The sequence below is a fragment of the Protopterus annectens genome, chromosome 15.part0, assembly GCF_019279795.1.
Source record: "Protopterus annectens isolate FY-2018-M chromosome 15.part0, PAN1.0, whole genome shotgun sequence".
Taxonomy (NCBI): domain Eukaryota; kingdom Metazoa; phylum Chordata; order Ceratodontiformes; family Protopteridae; genus Protopterus; species Protopterus annectens.
Genome location: NC_056749.1, coordinates 96027627 through 96044897, shown reverse-complemented (window position 1 = coordinate 96044897; position 17271 = coordinate 96027627).

The following is a 17271-nucleotide window of genomic DNA, read 5'->3' as shown; positions in this document are numbered from 1 at the left end:
CAATAACATAATTGTATGTTCACAAAGTGCCTCCAATAACATAATTGTATGTACACAAAGTGCCTCCAATAACATAATTGTATGTACACAAAGTACCTCCAATAACATAATTGTATGTACACAAAGTACCTCCAATAACATAATTGTATGTACACAAAGTACCTCCAATAACATAATTGTATGTACACAAAGTACCTCCAATAACATAATTGTATGTACACAAAGTGCCTCCAATAACATAATTGTATGTACATAAATAAAGTGCCTCCAATAACATAATTGTATGTACACAATGTACCTCCAATAACATAATTGTATGTACACAAAGTGCCTCCAATAACATAATTGTATGTACACAAATAAAGTACCTCCAATAACATAATTGTATGTACACAAAGTGCCTCCAATAACATAATTGTATGCACACAAAGTTCCTCCAATAACATAATTGTATGCACATAAAGTGCCTCCAATAACATAATTGTATGCACACAAAGTACCTCCAATAACATAATTGTATGTACACAAAGTGCCTCCAATAACATAATTGTATGAACAAAAATAAAGTACCTCCAATAACATAATTGTATGTACACAAACAAAGTGCCTCCAATAACATAATTGTATGTACACAAAGTACCTCCAATAACATAATTGTATGTACACAAAGTGCCTCCAATAACATAATTGTATGTACACAAATAAAGTACCTACAATAATATAATTGTATGTACACAAAATGCCTCCAATAACATAATTGTATGTACACAAAGTTCCTCCAATAACATAATTGTATGTACACAAAGTACCTCCAATAACATAATTGTATGTACACAAAGTACCTCCAATAACATAATTGTATGTACACAAAGTGCCTCCAATAACATAATTGTATGTACACAAAGTGCCTCCAATAACATAATTGTATGTACACAAAGTGCCTCCAATAACATAACTGTATGTACACAAACCAAGTACCTCCAATAACATAATTGTATGTACACAAAGTGCCTCCAATAACATAATTGTATGTACACAAAGTACCTCCAATAACATAATTGTATGTACACAAAGTACCTCCAATAACATAATTGTATGTACACAAAGTACCTCCAATAACATAATTGTATGTACACAAAGTGCCTCCAATAACATAACTGTATGTACACAAACCAAGTACCTCCAATAACATAATTGTATGTACACAAAGTACCTCCAATAACATAATTGTATGTACACAAAGTGCCTCCAATAACATAATTGTATGTACACAAAGTGCCTCCAATAACATAATTGTATGTACACAAACAAAGTGCCTCCAATAACATAATTGTATGTACACAAAGTACCTCCAATAACATAATTGTATGTACACAAAGTGCCTCCAATAACATAATTGTATGTACACAAAGTACCTCCAATAACATAATTGTATGTACACAAAGTACCTCCAATAACATAATTGTATGTACACAAACAAAGTGCCTCCAATAACATAATTGTATGTACACAAAGTACCTCCAATAACATAATTGTATGTACACAAAGTACCTCCAATAACATAATTGTATGTACACAAAGTGCCTCCAATAACATAATTGTATGTACACAAAGTACCTCCAATAACATAATTGTATGTACACAAAGTGCCTCCAATAACATAATTGTATGTACACAAAGTGCCTCCAATAACATAATTGTATGTACACAAAGTACCTCCAATAACATAATTGTATGTACACAAAGTACCTCCAATAACATAATTGTATGTACACAAAGTGCCTCCAATAACATAATTGTATGTACACAAAGTACCTCCAATAACATAATTGTATGTACACAAAGTGCCTCCAATAACATAATTGTATGTACACAAAGTACCTCCAATAACATAATTGTATGTACACAAAGTGCCTCCAATAACATAATTGTATGTACACAAAGTACCTCCAATAACATAATTGCTGTATGTACATAAAATGCCTCCAATAACATAATTGTATGTACACAAAGTACCTCCAATAACATAATTGTATGTACACAAAGTGCCTCCAATAACATAATTGTATGTACACAAAGTGCCTCCAATAACATAATTGTATGTACACAAAGTACCTCCAATAACATAATTGTATGTACACAAAGTGCCTCCAATAACATAATTGTATGTACACAAAGTACCTCCAATAACATAATTGTATGTACACAAAGTGCCTCCAATAACATAACTGTATGTACACAAACCAAGTACGTCCAATAACATAATTGTATGTACACAAAGTGCCTCCAATAACATAATTGTATGTACACAAATAAAGTACCTCCAATAACATAATTGTATGTACACAAAGTGCCTCCAATAACATAATTGTATGTACACAAAGTACCTCCAATAACATAATTGTATGTACACAAAGTGCCTCCAATAACATAATTGTATGTACACAAAGTACCTCCAATAACATAATTGTATGTACACAAAGTGCCTCCAATAACATAATTGTATGTACACAAATAAAGTACCTCCAATAACATAATTGTATGTACACAAACAAAGTGCCTCCAATAACATAATTGTATGTACACAAAGTACCTCCAATAACATAATTGTATGTACACAAAGTGCCTCCAATAACATAATTGTATGTACACAAATAAAGTACCTACAATAATATAATTGTATGTACACAAAATGCCTCCAATAACATAATTGTATGTACACAAAGTTCCTCCAATAACATAATTGTATGTACACAAAGTACCTCCAATAACATAATTGTATGTACACAAAGTACCTCCAATAACATAATTGTATGTACACAAAGTGCCTCCAATAACATAATTGAATGTACACAAAGTGCCTCCAATAACATAATTGTATGTATACAAAGTGCCTCCAATAACATAATTGTATGTACACAAAGTACCTCCAATAACATAATTGTATGTACACAAAGTGCCTCCAATAACATAATTGTATGTACACAAAGTGCCTCCAATAACATAATTGTATGTACACAAAGTACCTCCAATAACATAATTGTATGTACACAAAGTACCTCCAATAACATAATTGTATGTACACAAAGTGCCTCCAATAACATAATTGTATGTATACAAAGTACCTCCAATAACATAATTGCATGCACACAAAGTGCCTCCAATAACATTATTGTATGTACACAAAGTACCTCCAATAACATAATTGTATGTACACAAAGTACCTCCAATAACATAACTGTATGTACACAAAGTGCCTCCAATAACATAATTGTATGTACAAAAATAAAGTACCTCCAATAACATAATTGTATGTACACAAAGTACCTCCAATAACATAACTGTATGTACACAAACCAAGTACCTCCAGTAACATAATTGTATGTACACAAACAAAGTGTCTTCAATAACATAATTGTATGTATACAAAGTACCTCCAATAACATAATTGTATGTACACAAAGTGCCTCCAATAACATAATTGTATGTACACAAAGTACCTCCAATAACATAATTGTATGTACACAAAGTACCTCCAATAACATAATTGTATGTACACAAAGTACCTCCAATAACATAATTGTTGTATGTACATAAAGTGCCTCCAATAACATAATTGCATGTATACAAAGTACCTCCAATAACATAATTGTATGTACACAAAGTGCCTCCAATAACATAATTGTATGTACATAAATAAAGTACCTCCAATAACATAATTGTATGTACACAAAGTGCCTTCAATAACATAAATGTATGTACACAAAGTGCCTCCAATAACATAATTGTATGTACACAATGTACCTCCAATAACATAATTGTATGTACACAAAGTGCCTCCAATAACATAATTGTATGTACACAAATAAAGTACCTCCAATAACATAATTGTATGTACACAAAGTGCCTCCAATAACATAATTGTATGCACACAAAGTTCCTCCAATAACATAATTGTATGCACACAAAGTACCTCCAATAACATAATTGTATGTACACAAAGTACCTCCAATAACATAATTGTATGTACACAAAGTGCCTCCAATAACATAATTGAATGTACACAAACAAAGTGCCTCCAATAACATAATTGTATGTACACAAAGTACCTCCAATAACATAATTGTATGTACATAAAGTGCCTCCAATAACATAATTGTATGTACACAAAGTACCTCCAATAACATAAGTGTATGTACACAAAGTGCCTCCAATAACATAATTGTATTTACACAAACAAAGTGCCTCCAATAACATAATCGTATGTACACAAAGTACCTCCAATAGCATAATTGTATGTACACAACGTGCCTCCAATAACATAATTGTATGTATACAAAGTGCCTCCAATAACATAATTGTATGTACACAAAGTACCTCCAATAACATAATTGTATGTACACAAAGTGCCTCCAATAACATAATTGTATGTACACAAAGAAAGTGTCTTCAATGACATACTTGTATGTACACAAAGTACCTCCAATAACATAATTGTATGTACACAAACAAAGTGCCTCCAATAACATAATTGTATGTACACAAAGTACCTCCAATAAAATAATTGTATGTACACAAAGTGCCTCCAATAACATAATTGTATGTACACAAATTACCTCCAATAACATAATTGTATGTACACAAACAAAGTGCCTCCAATAACATAATTGTATGTGCACAAAGTACCTCCAATAACATAATTGTATGTACACAAAGTACCTCCAATAACATAATTGCTGTATGTACATAAAGTGCCTCCAATAACATAATTGCATGTACACAAAGTACCTCCAATAACATAATTGTATGTACACAAAGTGCTTCCAATAACATAATTGTATGTACATAAATAAAGTACCTCCAATAACATAATTGTATGTACACAAATAAAGTGCCTTCAATAACATAAATGTATGTACACAAAGTGCCTCCAATAACATAATTGTATGTACACAATGTACCTCCAATAACATAATTGTATGTACACAAACAAAGTGCCTCCAATAACATAATTGTATGTGCACAAAGTACCTCCAATAACATAATTGTATGTACACAAAGTACCTCCAATAACATAATTGTTGTATGTACATAAAGTGCCTCCAATAACATAATTGCATGTACACAAAGTGCCTCCAATAACATAATTGTATGGACACAAAGTGCCTCCAATAACATAATTGTACGTACATAAATAAAGTACCTCCAATAACATAATTGTATGTACACAAACAAAGTGCCTTCAATAACATAAATGTATGTACACAAAGTGCCTCCAATAACATAATTGAATGTGCACAAAGTACATCCAATAACATAATTGTATGTACACAAAGTACCTCCAATAACATAATTGTTGTATGTACATAAAGTGCCTCCAATAACATAATTGCATGTACACAAAGTACCTCCAATAACATAATTGTATGGACACAAAGTGCCTCCAGTAACATAATTGTACGTACATAAATAAAGTACCTCCAATAACATAATTGTATGTACACAAAGTGCCTTCAATAACATAAATGTATGTACACAAAGTGCCTCCAATAACATAATTGAATGTGCACAAAGTACCTCCAATAACATAATTGTATGTACACAAAGTACCTCCAATAACATAATTGTTGTATGTACATAAAGTGCCTCCAATAACAATTGCATGTACACAAAGTACCTCCAATAACATAATTGTATGCACAAAGTGCCTCCAATAACATAATTGTATGTACATAAATAAAGTACCTCCAATAACATAATTGTATATACACAAACAAAGTGCCTTCAATAACAAAATGTATGTACACAAAGTGCCTCCAATAACATAATTGTATGTACGCAATGTACCTCCAATAACATAATTGTATGTACACAAAGTGCCTCCAATAACATAATTGTATGTACACAAATAAAGTACCTCCAATATCATAATTGTATGTACACAAAGTGCCTCCAATAACACAATTGTATGTACACAAAGTTCCTCCAATAACATAATTGTATGCACACAAAGTACCTCCAATAACATAATTGTATGTACACAAAGTGCCTCCAATAACATAATTGTATGTACACAAATAAAGTACCTCCAATAACATAATTGTATGTACACAAAGTGCCACCAATAACATAATTGTATGTATACAAAGTACCTCCAATAACATAATTGTATGCACACAAAGTGCCTCCAATAACATAATTGTATGTACACAAAGTACCTCCAATAACATAATTGTATGTACACAAAGTACCTCCAATAACATAACTGTATGTACAGAAACCAAGTACCTCCAATAACATAATTGTATGTACACAAACAAAGTGTCTTCAATAACATAATTGTATGTTCACAAAGTGCCTCCAATAACATAATTGTATGCACACAAAGTGCCTCCAACAACATAATTGTATGTAAACAAAGTAACTCCAATAACATAATTGTATGTATAGATATTGTCTTCTGGTAGCTTTCTCTTAAAGAAGGCTGAAAGCACATCACCGAACCTCCTGCTGTGGTTACCCTGTCATTCTCCCTACTCCATTACTCTGATTTAGGTCCATCTATTTCGTAACTGTATACCTTGCATCAGCTGGAATAGGGCTAATCTGTCTCTACAGGTTACACTGGTTTGACAGTCATAGACACCTATTCTCCTCTCCATTGCACTAGTTGGCAGTAATCTTAAGTTAAATAAAAGCTTCCCCTCTACTTACCTGTTGTTTTCACTAATTGTTTTTTTTTTTGGTCTCAGAATTTTTCCCCATGCCTGGTCCAACCAGCTTAATTCAGCCTCACTGCACTCGAGTTTATTCCACTCCCCTACCCTATCCCATTTTGCATCCAAATAAGGGCACCTGCAGGCAGGTGCAAGGGGGTGCACTTGCACCCCATCTGGAATGTGCTGGCTCGGAGATGAATTTTCTTTCAATTAAAAAAAATATATGTTTTTTTTTTAAGGTAATTCTTATTTAAGAAGGCCCTTTGCATCCAGTCGCACAGATTCTTCTGCATCTGTGCAACTGATGGTGTACATCTTCCTCTTCTACACCTGCACGGAATTTGAATTACAGAAGATGTTTCAACTGTGGATGAAGGTACAAATGGGAGGTGTGTGTGTGTGTGTGTGTGTGTGTGTGTGTGTGTGTGTGTGTGTGTGTGTGTGTGTGTGTGTGTATGTGCATGTGCGTGTGTGTGTGTGTGTTTTGTTAAGTGTTTAAGAGGTGTGTGTATGTGTGTGTTTGTGTGTTTGTGTGTGTGTGTGTGTGTGTGTGTGTGTGTGTGTGTGTGTGTGTGTGTGTGTGTGTGTGTGTGTGTGTGTGCATGTGTGTGTGTGTGCATGCGTGTGCGTGTGTGTGTGTGTGCGTGTGTGTGTAAGAAATAGGTAGGGGTTTGTGGATGTAAGAAGTAGGTAGGCAAGGGTATGTATGCGTATATGTAAGAAGTAGGTAGGGAAAGGTAGGTGTGTCTGTGTGTGTGTATGTGTGTGTGTGTGTGTGTGTGTGTGTGTGTGTGTGTGTGTGTGTGTGTGTGTGTGTGTGTGTGTTTATAGATTGCCACTCCCATCCACTGAGCATTGCACATCAAGAAGCCAGATTAATGATCATCATACTGTCCTTCTGTAAGAGAAGAGGGGGTGAGAAGTGGGCTGTGGGGATACTGCACATGGAGATATTTGGTCTACCCATAATTTTCATTAGTATATGGAAAGCACGTCATCTGCACATATATGTGTGTGTGCATCTACACACACACACACACACACACACACACACACACACACACACACACACACACACACACACACACACACACACACACACACACACACACACACACACACACACACACACACACACACACACACACACACTCCAACCCCTCCAAGGATACTGACATCTGCCAGCACAATTTGAGCATCAAACAGCCCTTTTGTTTAAAAATATTTAATTTCCAACAGAGAAATGCTTGAGTAGCAGCAAAATTCCACCCCTCACTCTGAAATACAGAGTGAGAAGTGCTAACAGCCCCAGTACTTGTCATCAATCCAAGCTGAGTTAAAGGTAGTAGTATTAAGGTATGCCCTGCCTGCCCAGGTTCAACATCACTGTTGCTATATGTATATGTATATATATATATATATATATATATATATATATATATATATATATATATATATATATCTATATATAATATGAAGTAGGTATTTGTGTGTGTGTGTGTGTGTGTGTGTGTGTGTGTGTTTCTGTAAGAGGGAGGTGTGTGTGTGTGTGTGTGTGTGTGTGTGTGTGTGTGTGTGTGTGTGTGTGTGTGTGTGTGTGTGTGTGTGTGTGTGTGTGTGTGTGTGTGTGTGTGTGTGTGTGTGTTTCTGTAAGAGGGAGGTAAGGGTGTGTGCGTATGTGTGTGTGTAAGTAAGAGGGGGGAAGGAGTGTGTGTAAGGGAAGGGGTCATGCCTCGCAGTTATCCAGATTTTTGCCTGATATTTGTGGTTTCTTTCTCATAAAATTGTGTTTTTTCTGGCAAATCATTGAGGACTGAAATCAGAAAATAATGGCAGACATTTGAGTTTATGACTTGATACCCTCATAAAATGCATACTACTGCAAACCTTGATTTTCTATCCACTTTCTAAGGAGGTAGGGAGATATATATGTGTGTCACACATTTCAACTGTACAGATTTCCACAGAATGTCCAGATTTTTGCCTTATATTTTTGGTCTGTTCCTCATAAATTCTGTGGGTTTTTTGAAACTCACTGGGAAGAGCTAAGGATTAAAGTTACTAAATAATGACATGTATTTGAGTTTCAGATTTCATATTCTTTAGAAAATGTTTTCTAACACAAATCCTGGTATTCTAGTAACTTTGTAAATGTCTCTCTAGTTTTGGGCCTTTCTCCGCAACATTATAACAGGCTTTGTCCAGATTTTATGTGCTAAGAGATTGAGAGGTATGATGTGTGTGTGTGTGTAAGAGGGAGATAGCATACCCTTCAGCTGTCCAGGTTTTTGCAGAATGTCCAGATTTTTGCCCCATATTCCTCATAAAAAAGATAGAAGTCAGTAAATAATAGACATTTGAGTTTTTTAGACATCATATCCTTTAGAAAAATGCATTCCAACACAAATCCTGTTATTCTAACATTTTTAAGTTCATGTGAGCAATATTTATAATCTGTCCCTGTTTATTTTAGGCTTTGTCCAGATTTCTTGCACTAAGAGGTTGAGATGTGTGTGTGTGTGTGTGTGTGTGTGTGTGTGTGTGTGTGTGTGTGTGTGTGTGTGTGTGTGTGTGTGTGTGTGAGTGAAATGTCCTAGTTAGAGTTCGCAGGTGGAATTTATTTTCCAAGTGTATTTTCATGGAACTATGAGCTTCAAGGAAAGAGAAGTTTACTGCTGCTCACGCTAAGTCTGCTTAAAATGTGCAACTGTTTTGTTTAGCAAATGGTATCACTAGTGTAGTATAGAATTTTAAAGCAGTGTTAGCAGCACAGCAGGTAGCATATTTGCATCTTGATGTAGTGGGCTGCATGTTCTACTCTCACAGCATGTAGATTTGTATTTTAAGTGTGGGGTGCTGCAATCCTGAGTATGTCCTCCTTTGGATGAGATGTCTAATAACTATGAACCTGTTTTTCAGCTTGCCCCCAATTCCCTACTGCAGTATACCAGCTTGCCATTTTTTTGATATAACAGTCAGTTTATTCTTCAAAGGCAGTAGGCACTGATTTTCTAGATGAAACACACTGAAATATAAAGTTGGTTTCTAGCAACAATCTCTATATTAGTTTCGGATCTCTATAATGTGGAATTATTCAGATGACTTTTACTTCTGCAGAGATTGTGCATATTGACTGATATTGGTGGATTGTAATGATAGAAATTTTGAGTGGCCTTTTAAGGTTGAAATGTTCTGAATTGGGCAGTTTGTCATTAATGGTTCATATGTTTTGTTTCATTGCTTACTGGAAAAATGTTCAAAACTATAAATTTAAAAGATACTCTAACAAGTGGTGCTGTGTTGTACAAGGGATATAATTCATTTATTATATGTTATAATTAATACAATCAGGAAGGTGAATCAAAGAACTTTTGCATGGTTCTAAAACATGGATGTGCAGATGTACCCCATCTGGCTGACCTCCCTCTCCCACCCTCTCCTCTTACTCTTGCCCTCTGGCTTCAGCTTCATCATTAAAAGAATGCAATTTCTCTAGCTTTCTTTCAGCTCCACCTCTAATTCTAACCACTTAGTCAATACCCATATGTCACTGCTAGGGCACATTGTTATCTATCCACTAACACTTTTCTCTTTACACCTCTACTTTTACTCTATACTTAAGCTACTTACTCCTGCTTTTCTTACTTAACCTGTTACCCAATTTCCCATCCCTGTCTCTTCTCCTGATACTATACTCCCCACTATGTCTAATCTTTGTTATCTTTGTTGCTATACTGCCTACTATGGCTAACTTGCCCACAAGTCAAATGTACAAATTAAAAATGCAACTCCTACTAACAATGTTCACCATTATGCAATGTCTCAACCTAAAACTGTAAAAGATGTGCTCAGTCTTTGTCTTCTTCTTCTTCTTTCGGCTGCTGCTGTTAGGGGTCGGCACAGCGGATCATCTGTTTCCATTTCTTCCTGTCCTCTGCATCTTGCTCTGTCACACCAACCACCTGCATGTCCTCTCTCACCACATCCATAAACATTATCTTAGGCCTTCCTCTTTTCCTGTTACCTGGCAGCTTCATCCTTAGCATCTTTTTCCCAATATACTCAGCATCCCTCCTCAGCACATGTCCAAACCAACGTAATCTTGTCTCTCTGGCTTTGTCTCCAAACCTTCCAACCTGGCCTGACCCTCTAATATACTTATTCCTAATCCTATCCACCCTCATCACACCCAGTGCAAATCTTAACATCTTTAACTCTGCCACATCCAGCTCTGACTCATGCCTTTTTGTCAGTGCCACTGTCTCCAACCCATATATCATAGTTGGTCTCACTACCCTCTTGTAGACCTTCCCTTTCACTCTTACTGGTACTTGTCTGTCACAAATCACTCCTGACACTCTTCTTCACCCACTCCATCCTGCCTGTACTCTCTTCTTCACCTCTCTTCCACACTCACCGTTACTCTGAACTATTGACCCCAAGTATTTAAACTCATCCACCTTCGCCACCACTAGTCCCTGCATCCTCACCATTCCTCTATCCTCCCTCTCATTCACACACATATATTCTGTCTTAGTCCTGCTGACCTTCATTCCTCTTCTCTCTAGTGCATATCTTCACCTCTCCAGGGTCTCCTCCACCTGTTCCCTACTCTCACTACAGATCACAATGTCATCTGCAAACATCAAAGTCCAAGGGGACTCCTGTCTGATCTCGTCTGTCAACCTGTCCATCACCATTGCAAATAAGAAAGGACTCAGAGCTGATCCTTGATGTAATCTCACCTCCACCTTAAACGCATCTGTCACTCCCACCGCAGACCTCACCTCTGTCACACTACCCTCGTACATATCCTGTGCCACTCTTACATACTTCTCTGACACTCCCGACTTCCTCATACAATACCACAACTCCTCTATAGGCAGCCTGTTATGCATTCAGTCTATGTAAATATGTTACATCTTAAGCTTCAATGCTATGTTACTAGTCAGTGTTAAGTTTGGTACTATGTAAATTTGAATGCTTCTGTATACACCTTATATTTTGCTTAAAATTTAACTGTGGGGCTTTTTTCCCCAGGCCTCCACTGAAAATGGACATGCATCCAGGCAGATCTTCCTAGTCAACAAATGTAAAATAAATAAATAAATAAAACAAATAAAAATGTGTGTAGGGAGCCTATGATTTGAAAGCAGCCCAAAGTAAACTTAACCTGCCAGTGGCCAGATGCATTTTCTTTGAATGTGAGTTTGAATGCTGTTTCAGTAGATGTGAGTTTCAAAGGTAGAGAAGTTTTAGTGCTAAGTCTGTTTTCATTGCAAGACTATTGCTTTGTTTAGGTTTAGCAAATGTCTATCAGTGCTTGTGCTATGAAATTTGAAATAAAAGTGGTAAATTAAATCCAAATATCTGTAATCATTGTAGAAGTAAAGCATAAAACAGTATACACACTGAGAGTTTTGAATAGTGTTTATGGCAACTGGGGAGAAATAGCTAAGTAATCGGACAGTGGAATGGCTGCAGGGGGGCAGCGGGGAGGGGGGCACTGCATAGGGGAGCTCTGGGTTTACACCTCCCTGCAAAAAATCCTGTGGGCTCCCCTACACCCACCCCCCCACATCAATTACATTTATACCTAGCCTAACTCCCCCCACCCACACATAGGTTCATAGGTAGGTACAAGGCAATCTGCCCAAAGGCCGGAATGTGTTGGCTTTCGCCACCCCTTTAGATTAGTTCCCTGTGCCTCTGTCCAGCACAGCCATTGAAGTAATCCCTGGGGTAAACTTTCTGTTTCCCATCCACTTGTCAAGGTTTCTCTTGAAGAGGGTTAGTGAGGAGCTCTGCCTAATGTATATTGGAATCTTGTTCCAGAGCATGGGAAGTCTCTGGGACAGGAATCTATCCCTCCAGCACGTCCTATTTATTGTTGTGGTGAGGTTTAGTTCCCTGGAGCATGTGGTTCGAGGGGATATGGTTTTCTTTAGGTGGAGTATGTCATCTCAACCTATCACACTCCCTAGTTCATCTAATCACCTCCCACAAACTCTTGACCCTTCTACTATACTCCTTATATATTCTACACTCCTATTTATTCTCTTTTCAATCTGGCAATTTCTTTTAACCATTGCCGTTCAAAATCCTCTTCCAGCCTGCTCCTTCAGTACTGCTCCCGCCTCCCACACACCCCTTATTCAGCTATCCAATACTCTAACTCTGTCCTACCACTCTATCTCATCCCACACTCACTTCCTTACAATATCGCACCTATATCCCTTATAGATATCACCACTACATTACTCATGCTCTAACAAACTTCTCTCCTACACACAATAACTCACCCAGCCACAATGTCTCTCATCTCCAATACTATTCTTGTTACTCTCTCTCTACACCTCGATCTGCTCTCACAACTAACATCATATCAAACAACCCATATACCTTTCAGACCTACTTGCACAACATCCACGCACACACAGTCTCTCACCAGCTACTCCATAGTAAGCTCTTGCTTATATGCAACAGACTTAATTCTACAAGCTAAACTAAACCCCCCCCTTCTACACATCCATTTAACTAACCTTGATCCAAACAGCCACCACAAAACTAAAAAGCAGCTGCAACCTGTAATACCATCCACCCATTATAACCTATTAATATGTGGTGACATATATACATACAAACCCAGGCCTATTCCCTACCTCCTACAACCAGCCCAACTCCATAAAATCCCTAAACTTCACTACCATCAGTCTACAAAGCATAAGAAACAAAATCCCACACCTTCATGCATGGATAAATCAAACCAACCCGACTTCACTGCCATTACAGAGATTCGGCTTAAACCATACATCAAAGATGCAGCATTTCTATCCCCTAACTATAATTGTCTTAGAACTGTCAAACCACAGAGAAAAGGTGGAGGCATTGCATTGATATACCCAAATGCCTTCACTGTAATTCCATACACTAAACCCATTCCACAACTCTCTACAGCAGAGCTGCTAGTAGCCTTCCTAAAACCGAATAACTGTAAAAGCCTCTACATCATGGTCTTATACATCCCCCCAGGCAATAATATACCTATACTAGAAGATATTCTTGCCTGGTCATCAAACAGTATTAAAAATTAAACTATCTTAGGGGACGTTAACATTAATTGGCTGGATGTCATTAACCAGGACCCCCCACCAACATTAACGTCTATAACTATACCCAGCTGATCACTGATATAACAAGATCCCAGCAATAAAAATGACGGAGGCTCAATCCTGGATTGGATACTAATATCTGCCTCTGGTCCACTACCAAATAGTATTAGTGACCACTTACCAGCCTTTATAATATGTAAAATCACCTCAGCTGTAAGTAATCACCAACTTAAACAAACCAGAGACTTATCTCACTTCCGTAAACAAACCTCACTTTCGACACAGGAACCAACTGTGAAAACGTAGTAAATGTCAAAGAAACAGCAAAGGTTCCAAGCATGGCTTAGTTCAAAATATTTAATGGGTACAAAAAATACACAGGGTAAGTGCTTTCACGGACCAAAGCTCCGCTTCATCAGACCATAATAAAGCATGTCAGCAGTTACTCAACATTTACACCTGTTTCATTCAATACAAATCAAGTTTGAGAGTGATGTAATATTTGGCATTAATAAATACAAATGTACAAAAAAACATATATATAAAACTTGTGGTTACTGATATGCTTGGACTGATAGACGAGAATAAATATAACCATCTCAATTGTAAAAAAGCATGCTTACATATTTAGTTAAAAACTCAAAAATCCTAATAAAAAGTGTTTAGCTACAAAACATCTGATTCAACTTAATTAAAACCTACTAATGCTTCAATGGTCTAGCGCTTAAAAAAGGTTTAAGCAAAACTCTGCTGTTTAAACCAGAATACCTGTCAGCTTGTAGTTTTAGTATCCACTTCTGCTCAACAGATTCAGTTCTATTATTGAGGTTTCCCCCTCTAACATTGACATGTAAGGTTTCTACAACAAAAAAACTTAAACCTATGTTCACAGCCTTCCTTCATCACATGCATAGCTAAGGCATTAGACTCCTTAGAGTTCCTGATGTCACGAAGATGCTCTAAAATCCTGTCTTTAATAGGTCTGTTCGTTTTGCCAGTATAGTATGTGTAGCATGTCATACAAAAGCTAAAATACACTAGATTCTTGGTGTGACAGTCAGCATAAAAATCAATATTAATGACAAAACCTAGCTGTGGGTGTGTAAAATTACTTCCTGAATAGATATACACACAAGCTGTACATCTTCTATATGTGACTGTGCCCACTCTTTCTGATTGCACATGAGTGTTATGTTTCAGGGGTCTATAACATAGTTGTTTCTTCAAAGATCTATTATTTCTAAACGTAAAATCTTGTTTATTATTGATAACACCTCGTAACTCAGGTACTTTTAATAAAATGTCCCAATTTGTCTTAATGACATCACATGCCATATTAATATTGCTGGCAAATGTCAAAGGCATTCTCAGTTTAGTGCCAACAGTATTATTTGTGGATCCACTATCATCCATCAGATTAGAAGTCTGACCAACCTCTGTCCCAGAGTCAGTGCTAAAGAATGATCTACACCTACCCATCCTCTCCTTCCAGGCTTCAGAAATCTGTGCGTCTATGGTGTCACACTTGTAACCCCTACTCAAGAACTCTTCTTTCAATGAAGCTAGGGCAATGTTCAAGTCAGTTTCTTTATTGTGAAGATGCATAATGCAATAAACTTGCCCCTTAAGGACATTCAATTTTGTATGGTTCGGATGCATACTGTTGTTGTGCAGGATACTGTTCTTTCTAACACTTTTCCTGTAAACACTGGTTGTAACAGTGTCTAGCATATCCCTGTTGATCTGCACATCTAAAAAGTCTATCTTGGTAGCTGAATATTTATCTCACTTCCATCTGATACCTTTAATAAAATTTTACAAAGTATCAATATCTCTCCCTGTTGATGATGCAGTTGAATTATTCAATTCAACATTTCTTAAGATCTTAAATAGTTTAGTCCCACCCCTACTAAAAAGAGTCAAGACTAATCATGCCAGCTGGCTCACCAAACTCATAAAGCAAATCATGTCTGCTAGAGATACAAAAATATAAAAATCCTTCTGACCTCACTCTATACAAACAGCTACGTAATCAGGTAAAACGACTAGTCATTAAAAATAGAAAAAACGGTACTTACGTATTATCGCAACCAGATTTGTAACCTGTTGTTAGAATTCATTATGTTATCGCGGAACATTTATGTGTTCTGCCTTACTGACTGCAATCCTCAGTAATTCATGGAAAATGCATTTTATGTACTTTTTTGGGTTTCATTATCTTAACATCGGAATGGAGGTCTGCACCCCCTACCAATCTCAGGTTATTGTGCAGCATGGGGACATTCCCTTTTCAATGATACTATTTCACAGGGATCCAAACAAGCCACGGCAGAAGACTAACTGCCTAAATGCAGCACCACCCCTCAAATTTATGCTGAGTTCCAAAACTATGAAACCAAAAGAAAGCAAACTGAGCACTATCAACCATTACAGACCACCAAGTCACAGTGCGACAACTCCATGGTGGATTATGTGGCATCCAACTCCAACTACGGGCCACCTACAGATTGTTACAAACAGAAACAAAATGACAGGGTTATGACGTGTGTACTGTTATGAGAATACAGGGTGTCATCAATCGTATTGTACAAAGTGAAAATAGCACTTTTCTCCCCCACTATAAAAAGTTTTAACGACATAATAATGGCTGTAAATGTATGCGGCATAAAGAAGAACCATAGATGCACCACTGTACTTCAAACCACGTGATGTAATTCACCATTTTAAAAGCAACAGAAATAGTCAGGAATGTGTGTATTGGACAAATCCCACAGATGCATCTTCACATAACAATTTTCAAACGTTAGTAACCTACAAGGAAAAGCACCACACACTTCCATGACACATACACACTTGCCAACACAGCTTAACAACATTTTTGGCCAGGAGAAATGATCGTAAAATAGCCGCACTTGATCTGAAAAATCTGGTTGCGATAATACGTAAGTACCGAAAAAACACTTCCATTGTCTCCAGAACCAGCATAAACTAAACCCAAAGAAATTCTGGGGAGCAATCAGTTCACTACTTCACCCAGGGTCAAACACCAATCAATGCCCACACTCAGATAAAACATCCTCCAAGATAGCCTCATTGTTTAACTCATATTTCATCTATACCATAGCTAAGCTGACCACTTCCTTCCCACTTACTAGCCCAAACTCACCTAACCAACCATCGTTATATTCCCCACCTTCCTCTCTACGTAGCTTTTCTTTCTCAACTATACCTACTTCCACTATAAAAAAAAAACTCCTTCAAAAACTCAAACTTTGCACTAATGGTCCAAGACAACTTACCTGCTGAATTCCTACAACTATCTGCCAGTTCCATTGCTTATCCCAACAGCATACTCCTCAAAAGATCTATTCAGGAATCTCTTATACCACATATCTGGAAAAAAGCATATGTTCTGCTACTCCATAAAGGCGGCAATAACT